This window comes from Bufo bufo, chromosome 1 (genome assembly GCF_905171765.1).
Source record: "Bufo bufo chromosome 1, aBufBuf1.1, whole genome shotgun sequence".
In the NCBI taxonomy this organism is placed as follows: Eukaryota; Metazoa; Chordata; class Amphibia; order Anura; family Bufonidae; genus Bufo; species Bufo bufo.
Genome location: NC_053389.1, coordinates 105,113,247 through 105,125,431, shown reverse-complemented (window position 1 = coordinate 105,125,431; position 12,185 = coordinate 105,113,247).

Below are 12,185 nucleotides of genomic sequence, written 5' to 3'. Positions count from 1 at the left end.
CCTCGGCTGAGTCCTCTTCTGCTGCTGCGTCTTGCTCCACATCAACTGCACCCCCCCAGCTCCCCAGGGGCTATTCCACATCCCGGATACGACAGTGTCACGCCGTCTTGGGGTTGACTTGCCTGAAAGCAGAGAGTCACAATGGACCAGCACTCCTGTCCGCCCTGAACGCACAGGTGGATCAGTGGCTGACTCCGCACCAACTGGAGATCGGCCAGTGGTGTGTGACAACGGAAGCAATTTGTTGGCGGCATTGAATTTGGGCAAGTTGACACATGTGCCGTGCATGGCACATATGTTGAATCTGATCGTACAACGCTTTGTGCATAAGTACCCAGGCTTACAGGACGTCCTCAAGCAGGCCAGGAAGGTGTGTGGCCATTTCAGGCGTTCCTACACAGCCATGGCGCACTTTTCAGATATTCCGCGGCGAAACAACATGCCAGTGAGGTGCTTGATTTGTGACAGCCCGACACGTTGGAATTCAACACTCCTAATGTTCGACCGCCTGCTCCAACAAGAAAAAGCTGTCAACGAGTATTTGTATGACCGGGGTGCTAGGACAGCCTCTGCGGAGCAAGGTATTTTTTTGCCACCGAAGGCACCATCAGCGACATCATCCCATTTGTTTTCTTCCTAGAGCGTGCCCTGCGAAGAGTGCTGGATCAGGCCATAGATGAGCGTGAAGAGGAAGAGTTGTGGTCACCATCACCACCAGAAACAGCCTTATCAGCATCGCTTGCTGGACCTGCGGCAACGCTGGAAGAGGAGTCTGAGGAAGAGGAGTCAGAGGAGGAATGTGCCTTTGAGAAGGAGGAAGACCAACCACAGAAGGCATCCCAGGGTGCTCGTTGTCACCTATCTGGTACCCGTGGTGTTGTACGTGGCTGGGGGGAAGAACAGACCTTCAATGACATCAGTGAGGACGAGGAACGGGACATGAGTAGCTCGGCATCCAACCTTGTGCAAATGGGGTCTTTCATGCTGTCATGCCTGTTGAGGGACCCTCGTATAAAAAGGCTGAAGGAGAACGACCTGTACTGGGTGGCCACGCTACTAGACCCCCGGTATAAGCAGAAAGTGCCTGAAATGTTACCGAATTACCGGAAGTCGGAAAGGATGCAGCAGTTCCAAAACAAGTTAAAAAATATGCTTTACACAGCGTATAAGGGTGATGTCACAGCACAATGGGAATCTAACAGGGGAAGAGGTGAAAGTAATCCTCCTCCTACCACGACCACGCCGGCAAGGACAGGACGCTTTACAGACGTGTTCTTGATGGAGGACATGCGGAGCTTTTTAAGCCCTACGCATCGCCACAGCCCTTCGGGGTCCACCCTCAGAGAACGACTCGACTGACAGGTAGCAGACTACCTTGCCTTAACTGCAGATATCGACACTCTGAGGAGCGATGAACCCCTTGACTACTGGGTATGCAGGCTTGACCTGTGGCCTGAGCTATCCCAATTTGCGATAGAACTTCTGGCCTGCCCCGCTTCAAGTGTCCTGTCAGAAAGGACCTTCAGCGCAGCAGGAGGTATTGTCACTGAGAAGAGAAGTCGCCTAGGTCAAAAAAGTCTAGATTACCTCACCTTTATTAAGATGAATGAGGCATGTATCCCGAAGGGACTGACAGTGGGGGATGCATTTGACTAAGAAAGGCCTGATGAGATGCCTTGGGCTATAAAATGGTCCACACGCTGCTGTATTTCATCTCTGCATGCCGGATGACTTGTGTGACTTCTCCGCCACCAACTAGGGTTCAAGCCGCAATGTTTTAGTGCACTTTCTGCCTGGAAAACATCAATTTTCTGCAACAATACCTAGTTTTTCATGCATGTGTACATGCCTAATTTTTCTGGCCTCTGGTGCTGCACTGTGGCTGCAAAAACAAAACAAAACAAAAAAGGCACATAAATGTGTCAATTCCCCTTCGTGATCGTTACCTTGTTGTGGTGAAGGGGCTTGCGTATCACAATGAAGCAATCATCTCTATGAATGTGTTGGCAATGACAATGTTGGCACACCCCAGATGAGATAAGGTCGTTGCTTCATTGTGAACAGACCAAAAGCGATTGGCTGGATAATTTTGCATAGAAAAAACATTAATTTTCTTTGTGATCATCTAAGGTGATCATTAAAGCCTACTAAGCCAACAATGGGCCCACACTGGAGAATCATTGTTTTCTGGGTCACTTAACTGTCACTGAACTACCTCAGCACGACCATAGGCTTTGAAAAACCGCCATCGACTGCAATCTCCCAAACGTGCGCACGAGCACAGTCATCACTACACTAAGATTGACACATAGAGGAATAAAATTTATGTCATGAGTGTGTCAACTATTGACAACTCTTTGCGGTTGTCTAAACTCTATTCCATACACGTCCCCTGATAGGGGACGTAACAGGGATTAAACTGATAAGAATAGTACTACTAAACATACCACTCATATTGGGATTGCATAGTACATTGCACGGCGCACGCGCCGTGCCCCAAATTGGAACTAAGAGGACCAACCAAGCATCTTTTTCCATCTCCCGGTTCCTAAAATCTATTCCATACACGTCCCCTGATAGGGGACGTAACAGGGATTAAACTGATAAGAATAGTACTACTTAACATACCACTCATATCTGGTAGCACAGTAAATTGCACGGCGCACGCGCAGTACCCCAAATTGGAAGTAAGAGGACCAACCAAGCATCTTTTTCCATCTCCTGGTTCCTAAAATCTATTCCATACACGTCCCCTGATAGGGGACGTAACAGGGATTAAACTGATAGGAATAGTACTACTTAACATACCACTCATATCTGGTAGCACAGTAAATTGCACGGCGCACGCGCCGTGCCCCGAATTGGGAGTAAGAGGACCGACCAAGCATCTTTTTCCATCTCCCGGTTCCTAAAATCTATTCCATACACCGGCCCCTGATAGGGGACGTAACAGGGATTAAACTGAAAGGAATAGTACTACTTAACATACCACTCATATCTGGTAGCACAGTAAATTGCACGGTGCACCCGCAGTGCCCCAAATTGGAAGTAAGAGGACCGACCAAGCATCTTATTCCATCTCCCGGTTCCTAAAATCTATTCCATACACCGGCCCCTGATAGGGGACGTAACAGGGATTAAACTGATAGGAATAGTACTACTTAACACACCACTCATGTCTGGTGGCACAGTACATTGCATGCGCAGTGCCCCAAATTGGAAGTAAGAGGACCGACCAAGCATCTTTTTCCATCTCCCGGTTCCTAAAATCTATTCCATACACCACACCGGCCCCTGATAGGGGACAAAACAGAGATTAAACTGGTAAGAACAGATTTTTTAATAAAAAAAAAAAGAGGACAGCCTCTACAGGGCTGGGTATTTATGCCCTTTATGGATTAAAACCCGAATCTGCGTCAACTATGTAATTTTCCATGGGAGTTTTGCCATGGACCCCCCTCCAGCATGCCACAGTCCAGGTGTTAGTCCCCTTGAAACAACTTTTCCATCACTATTGTGGCCAGAAAGAGTCCCTGTGGGTTTTAAAATTTGCCTGCCTATTGAAGTCTATGGCGGCTCGCCCAGTTCGCCTGTTCGCGAACATTTGGGGAAATTCGCGTTCGCCGTTCTTGAATGGAAAATTTTATGTTCGCGACATCTCTAGTCATATATTGTACTTCATGACAGTGGTAAAATTGAGTCAAACGATTTCATTTTTATTTATCAAAAAATACCAAATTTACCCTAAATTTTGAAAAACTAGCAATTTTAAAAATTTATATTTCTCTTCTTTGAAAACAGATAGTGATACCTCTTAAAATAGTTATTACTTTACATTTCCCATATGTCTACTTCATGTTTGGATTTTTTAGTAAATTACATTTTCTTTTTTTGGGACGTTTTAAGGATCAGTTCAGGTCTGAAGTCACTTTGTGAGGCTTACATAATAGAAACCACCCATAAATGGCCCCATTTTAGAAACTACACTCCTAAGTATTTCACTTTTTTGGCTGATTTTCCATTTTAATCTATTTTTTTTCAAGTAACAGCCAAACAAAACTCAATATTTATTGCCCTGATTCTGTAGTTTACAGAAACACCCCATATGTGGTCGTAAACTGCTGTACAGGGCACACGGCAGGACGCAGAAGGAAACGAACGCCATATGGTTTTTGGAAGGCAGATTTCACTGGCATAATTTTAAGTTGCCATGTCACATTTGAAGACCTCCTGATGCACCCCTAGAGTAGAAACTCCAAAAAGTGACCCCATTTTGGAAACTACACCCCTCAAGGTATTCAAAACTGATTTTGCAAACTTTGTTAACCCTTTAGGTGTTTCACAAGAATTAATGGAAAATATAGATGAAATTTCAGAATTTCACTTTTTTGGCAGATTTTCCATTGTAATCAATTTTTTCCCGCTAACAAAGCAAGGGTTAACACCCCATTTGTGATAGTAAACTGCTGTATGGGCACAACGCATGGTGCAGAAGGAAAGGAACGCCATAAGGAATGCCATAAGTTGCCATGCCACATTTTAAGACCTCTAGAGTAGAATCTCCCAAAAAATTACCCCATTTTGGAAACTACGGGATAAGGTGGCAGTTTTTTTGGTACTATTTTAGGGTACATATGATTTTTGGTTCCTCTATATTGCCCTTGTGAGGCAAGGTAACAAATAATAGCTGTTTTGTCACCGTTTTTATTTTTTGTTATTTACAATGTCATCTGACAGGTTAAATCATGTGGTATTTTTATAGAGCAGGTTGCTACGGACTCAACAATACCAGTTTTACATAATAAAGCATTTTTGAAAAAAAAAGATTTTTTAATGTCTCCACATTCTGAAAGCCGTATTTTTTTTATTTTTGGGTGACTGTCTTGTGTAGGGGCTCATTTCTTTCTAGATGAGATGATGGCTTGATTGGTACTATTTTCGGGTGTATATGACTTTTTGATCGCTTGCTATTACACTTTTTGTGATGTAAGGTGACGAAAAATGGCTTTTTTGACACTTTTTTTTTTTTTTACGGTGTTCACCTGAGGGGTTAGGTCATGTGATATTTTTATACAGCAGGTTCTTACAGACGCGGAGATACCTAATATGTATACTCTTTTTATTTATTTCTTTAAGTTTTACACATTAACAGCATTTTTTAAACATAAAAAAAGATTTTTTAGTGTCTCCATATTCTGAGAGCCATTTTTTTTTTTTTTTTGGGGAGATTGTCCAACTAGGGTCTTATTTTTTGTGGGATGAGATGACGGTTTTATTGGGACAATTTTGGGGTGCGTATGACGTTTTGATTGCTTGGTATTACACTTTTTGTGATTTAAGGTGACAAAAAATGGCTTTTTTACACCGTTTAAATTTTTTATTTTTTTTACGGTGTTCACCTTTGGGGCTAGGTCATGTGATATTTTTATACAGCAAGTTCTTATAGACGTGGCTATACCTAATATAATACTTTCTTCTATTTATTTAAATTTTACACAATAATATAATTTTAGTGTCTCCATATTCTGAGAGCCATAGTTTTTTTTTATTTTTTGGGCGATTATCTTAGGTAGGATCTCATTTTTTGCGGGATGAGATGACAGTTTGATTGGTATGGTTTTGGGTGCTTATGACTTTTTAATTGCTTGCTATTACACTTTTTGTTAAGTAAGGTGACAAAAAATGGCTTTTTGACACAGTTTTTATTATTCAATTTTTACGGTGTTTACCTGAGAGGTTAGATCATGTGATATTTTTATACAGCAGGTTGTTACGGACATGGCAATACCTAATATGTCTACTTTTTTTATTTATTTAAGTTTTACACAATAATATCATTTTTGAAACCAAAAAAATTCATGTTTTAGTGTCTCCTACTCTGAGAGCCATAGTTTTTTGGGCGACTGTCTTAGGTAGGGGCTCATTTTTTGCGGAATGAGATGATGTTTAGACTGGTACTATTCTTGGGGGCACACGCCTTTTTGATCTCTTGGTGTTGCACTTTTAGTGATATAAGGTGACAAAATAATGTTTTTTTTTAACACAGTTTTTATTTTATTTTTTTGGATGGTGTTTACCTGAAGGGTTAGGTCACGTGATATTTTTATAGAGCCGGTCGATACGGACGTGGCGATACCTAATGTATCTACTTTTCTTATTTTACCTATTTTTTACAATTTTGTTTTTACTTTTTTGGGGGGAAAAGACCCTCTTTTTTTTTTTTTTTTTTACTTGAAACTTACATTTTTTTATTATTAAAAAAAAATATTTTTTTTCACTTTTTTTTTACTTTTTATATTTGTCCCACTGTGGGACTTCAACTTCTCGGGTTTTGATCCCTGTTTCAATTCAGTACAATACATTAGGCCACCACCTGGATTAATATTGAGTCATTGGATCATAGATATTAGGTACCCTGCAGATAAAAATAATTCATTCTAAAACTGGCACACCAAACATTAGAGTCAAGTTCTTATGTATAAGCGCTAAGCACCATAATCATTAACAGGGCATAGGCCTTATAGAAACCGTTAGAATATTTGCTTTAGGGCTCGTGCCCACGACCGTATTTATTTTGCGGTCCGCAAAAACTACAGATGACGTCCGTGTGCATTCCGTATTTTGCGGAACTGAACAGCTGGTCCCTAATAGAACAGTACTATCTTTGTCCGTAATGCGGACAATAATAGGAAATTTTTTTGCGGACCCACTAAAATGAATGGTTCCGCATATGGTCCGCAAAAAAACCGGAACGGACACGAAAAGAAAATACGTTCGTGTGCATGAGCCCTTAGTTGTAAATGTTTCCTGCAGATTCCATAGAAGAGGACTGAAATCCATTGTATCACTGGTTGCCAGATGGTGATTCCTCTAGGTTCTACTTTGTGCCCCCAAGTCTTGTACAGACCCTGCTATAAATCATTATTGTTGTATTAATGTATACTGTAGCCCTCTTAATATATGTATGTGGCCAGAATTGCCCTACAAAATACATTTTTGCCTAACATATTTCTTTTAGCAATTGCAGATTTACAAGTCATGATACCACAAGGGAATTGCGTTGTTTAGGACTGAGCCAAGCAGCTGTCAATAAGGTTTGGCCTTGAAAAGATTACCACTACACATATGGTAACCGGGTCACTAAAGGTAAATGCCTCCAGGATTAAATTCTAGAACACCATCCGTCAGATGCCATAACCCACCTCTGCCAGCAATTTATCAGCTGTTTGATCATTTCTATCTAGCGGCTTTTATGCTATTACTCCAGTATCACACAGAAAGCAAGTGTTATCCCTCACAGGGCTTTAAATATCTCACCTGCACTGAGCCGAAATGATGTCTGTACACATGCTGCATGTATTTTAACCCGATAAGAAGGGGGCCTATTTTGGTCTTCAGAATACTGCAATTTTTTTTAAACTTTTTTATTTTAACACTTCAGAAATGATCATTTTTAGATTTTTCCATCAATATAACCATATGAGGGCTTGTTTTTTTTTGGTGGGACGAGTTATATTTTTTTAATGGTGCCATTTTTATACATTTGTTTAGGATGACAGTGTAAAAAAAACACAGCAAGTGCACCATCATTTTTGAGTTTTGTTTTGATGGCATGCACCATGCGATATAAGTGACGTAACTTTATCCTGCAGATCAATACACTTATGTCAATACCAAATACATCTTTTTAATGTTTTCTTACTTTTATGCAAACATTTTTTTACCTAATTTGTTTTTGTGTCGTATTCAAGGTCGCATGACACTTTTCTTTTTAAGTTGACAGAACTATGTGAGGGCTTGTTTTTTGCAGCACGAGCTGATGTTTTCATTGGTGCCATTTTGCGTTTTATATACAACGTATTTAGAGCTTTTTATTGTGTTTTCCAATCAGTGGAATAAACAAAATAAATATAGATTTTGCCAGTTAATTTTTTTTAACTACAGTATGTTCACCATGTGGGATAAAAAATGTCATTATTTTATTGAATGGATTGTTATGGTAACCCCAATTTTGTACAGTTTTTTAATGTAAATAAAGGTATTTCATTTTTGTTTTTAGTTTTTTTAAGTCCCATGAGAGAACATGTGATCCTCTGATTGCCCATATAATACACTGCAATATTTCTGTATTGCAGTGTATTATGCCAGTTACTGTAAAAACTGACTTATTGCTTAACTGGTCGTGCCAAAGGCATCCATACATGGCGGACGTGTTAGGCCCTTGGCTGCCATAGCAACTCTTGGCTTCTCATGATCGCATCTCAGAGAAAGGGGGCAATGGGGTGAGAGAGGGATCTTCTCCCCTCATCTCTAACCACACCGAAGATTTCGACATATAGGGGGATACATGATTAGGATTAAAGTTATTTCATATCCGTCCCTTAGAGCAGGGTGCCAGCTGCATATTACATGGCAACTTCAAGTAATGGCGCAGGCCCAGCTCAAGAGCCCTCACCATTGCAGTGCTGTACTATAATCGGACTGAGCATTGACTAACTACATACAGCTAAGTAATACAGTAGTATGGCGCTGAGCAGGAAGGGGTTAAGTAAACCCAACAGCCACTGAAAATAATTTGTTGCTCTTCTTGATGATCACATATTATACGGTACACATATATATACATATATATATATATATATATATATATATATATATATATATACGGTTGGAGGCTTATGCATATGTTTTCCCTGCATTTTTACGGCTGCATTTTAAAAATCGCCATTATTATTATTATGGCTGATGATCTGTATGCACATTATGGGGGAGTAAAACTGGTTGTGCCGACTAAGGCCCCTTTCACACGAGCGAGTTTTCCGCGCGGATGCGTTGCGGGAGGTGAGCGCATTGCATCCGCACGGAATCCTGACCCATTCATTTCTATGGGGCTGTTCACATGAGCGGTGATTTTCACGCATCACTTGTGCGTTGCGTGAAAATCGCAGCATGCTCCTCTTTGTGCGTTTTTCACGTAACGCAAGCCCCATAGAAATGAATGGGGTTGAGTGAAAATCGCAAGCATCCGCAAGCAAGTGCGGAAGCGGTGCGATTTTCACGCATGGTTGCTAGGAGACGATCGGGATGGAGACCCGATCATTATTATTTTCCCTTATAACATGGTTATAAGGGAAAATAATAGCATTCTGAATACAGAATGCATAGTAAAACAGCGCTGGAGGGGTTAAAAAAAAATAAAAAAATCATTTAACTCACCTTAATCCACTTGATCGCGTAGCCCGGTATCACTTCTGTCCCCTTTACTGAATAGGACCTGTGGTGAGCATTAATTATAGGTCAAGGACCTTTGATGACGTCACTCCGGTCATCACATGGTATGTCACATGATCTTTTACCAATGACGTCACCATAGGTCCTGTTGCTGCACAGAGATCAGATGAAGCCAGAAGGAGATGCCGGGCCGCGAACAAGTGGACTAAGGTGAGTTAAATATTTTTTTTAATTTTTTTTAACCCCTCCAGCGATGTTTTACTATGCATTCTGTATTCAGAATGCTATTATTTTCCCTTATAACCATGTTATAAGGGAAAATAATACTATTTACAGAACACCGATCCCAAGCCCGAACTTCTGCCTGATCCGGAAATCCGTGTGCAAACAGATAGCATTTGTAGACTGATCCGGTGTCATCCGGAAAAATGGATCCGATATTTATTTATTTTTGCATTTTTAAAGGTCTGCGCATGTGCAGACCGGAAAAGTGAATCTGTTTTGCTGAAACACTTGGTGCCGGATCCGGCTTTCATGCATTTCAATTGAAAATAATGCTGGATCCGGCATTCCGGCAAGTGTTCCGGAATTATGGCCGGAGAAAATACTGCAGCATGCTGCGGTATTTTCTCCGGCCAAATACCGTAAGAGTGACTGAACTGAAGACATCCTGATGCATACTGAACGGATTGCTCTCCATTCAGAATGCATTAGTGTCACGGGGCGCCGGCGATGCGCTCGCTCTCTGCACTGCCGACGGCGCCCCGCCTCTGTGCAGGAGCGAGGACGCGTGCAGCGTCCTCGTCTCCTAGGAGATAGGGGGCGGGACGGACCTGGCCGAGCACGTCTCCTCAGCGTGGCTGGAGTCCTCGGTTCCCCCTGCAACCAGGATGAGCCTGAGCACTGCGCTGGGCACTCGGTTCTCAACCCGATGCAGCAGGGTGATTCATGTGACGCTGGCCACGTCACATGACCCCTGCTAGTCAGTATTTAAACAGGCAGCCTGCTGGCCACAGGTTGCCTGTTATTTAGGTTCCACCTGCGATTTTGTCTGACCTGGCGTACTTACCTTCTGCTGAATTCCTGACGATCCTCTGCCTGCTCCTGGTCTACTTTTGCTGCTCTCCTGGTATTCTGACCCCGGCTTCCTCCTGACGATCCTCTGCTGACTCCTTTGATACTTCACGACTCTTCTGGTATTTATGACCCCGGCTTCTCCTAACTATTCTCTGCTTGCTCAATTTGTACTTCGTTGCTCTCCTGGTATTGACTCGGTCCGTTCATGTTTTGTTGTTTGTCTGTCTGTCCTCCCTGCACTTATTCCAAGCTAGGGATTGACGTCCAGTTGTCCCCTCCTGTCATTAGGACTTGCGGGGCAAGTAGGCAGGGCCAGGGGTGAGGGTGGAGCGGAGTGGTCACTTCCCTCCCCCCTGTGTGTGGTGTGTACGGGACCGTTACAGAATAACAGGCCCTACCAAACCACTGTATCATTAATCCTCTAGTGACCTTGACAGATCACGTTTCTAATCTGACGCAGATGGTGTAAGAGCTAGTGGAGAAACTCCATTCCTTTGAGTTAGGACAAGGCTCTTCCACTCCTCGCGTCTCCAGTCCGCATATGGAGCCGCAGATTAAGCTTCCAGAACCCTTTTCTGGAGATCGGAGGAAGTTTCATTCTTTTAAGGAGAATTGCAAACTTTATTTCGGATTGCGCCCCTTGTACTCCGGCTCGGAGAGTCAACGTGTGGGCATTGTCATTTTCCGATTACAGGGTGATCCCCAGGAGTGGGCGTTCTCTTTATCGGTTGTTTAGCATCTGTAGAGGTTTTTTTTCAGGCACTGGGTACCCTGTATGATGAACCGGACAGGGCCCTGGTAGCCGAGAACGTTCTTAAGGCACTGGTTCAGGGCGATCAACCCGCGGAGGAGTATTGCACCCAATTTTGGAGGTGGTTTGTTCCCTCAGGTTGGAATGAACTAGCCCTTAAGAGTCAGTTCAGGTCAGGTCTGTCTGATAACCTGAAAGACCTTCTTGTGAGTTATCAGCTTCCAGAGACACTAGAGGAGATGATGACCCTAGCTGTTCGACTCGACGGACGGGTTAGAGAGAGACGACAGGAAAGACAGTTCTCTTCTCAGGTGGTGGTCCAGCCGGAGGTCTGTCCCAGGAACGGAGCTGAGGTCTCTTCCGAAGAACCCATGCAGGTCGGCATGACCTGAGGGGATCAGCGCCGCAGACGTGGAATTTGTTTTTACTGCGGAGATCCTGACCATTGGATTAACCAGTGTCCTAAGAAGATCCCCTCCATCAAATTTTCCAAAACAAGGCAACCCAAAGACCAGGTACACCCTGATATTACGAAAAGTAAGCTTTTAGTACCCATAACGATATCTCTGGGTGTAAACAAGTGGTCGGGTAAGGCCTTTATTGGCCAGCTTTATTGATTATGAGTTTGCAATAAGACTGGGTATTCCAATTTTTGTTCTACCTATGTCATGGTCTTACCTGCTTGCTGCTCTCCTTCGTTTGACATGTGCTGGCGGCCATCTTGGGTCCTGGGTTTCTTGTAGCCTTCCACCCTGCGGCTCCTCCTTCCCCTGGGAGGAGCTGGATGCCTAGCTCATATATATAGGAGGTCTGTGGCTTCAGTTCCTTGCTTGGTCCTCTTGTGTTCACATGCTTCTAAGACTGCTGCTGCTTCTGGTTCCTGATCCTGGCTTCGTCTGACTACCCTGCTGGTTCCTGATCCTGGCTTCGTCTGACTACCCTGCTGGTTCCTGATCCTGGCTTCGTCTGACTACCCTGCTGGTTCCTGATCCTGGCTTCGTCTGACTACCCTTCTGGTTCCTGACCTCTGGCTTCGCAAAGACTCTGCTCGGTTTCACCATCCGTTTGGACTTTTGCTTTACAGCTTTATTTTCAATAAAGCCTTCTATTTTCACTTATCTCTTGT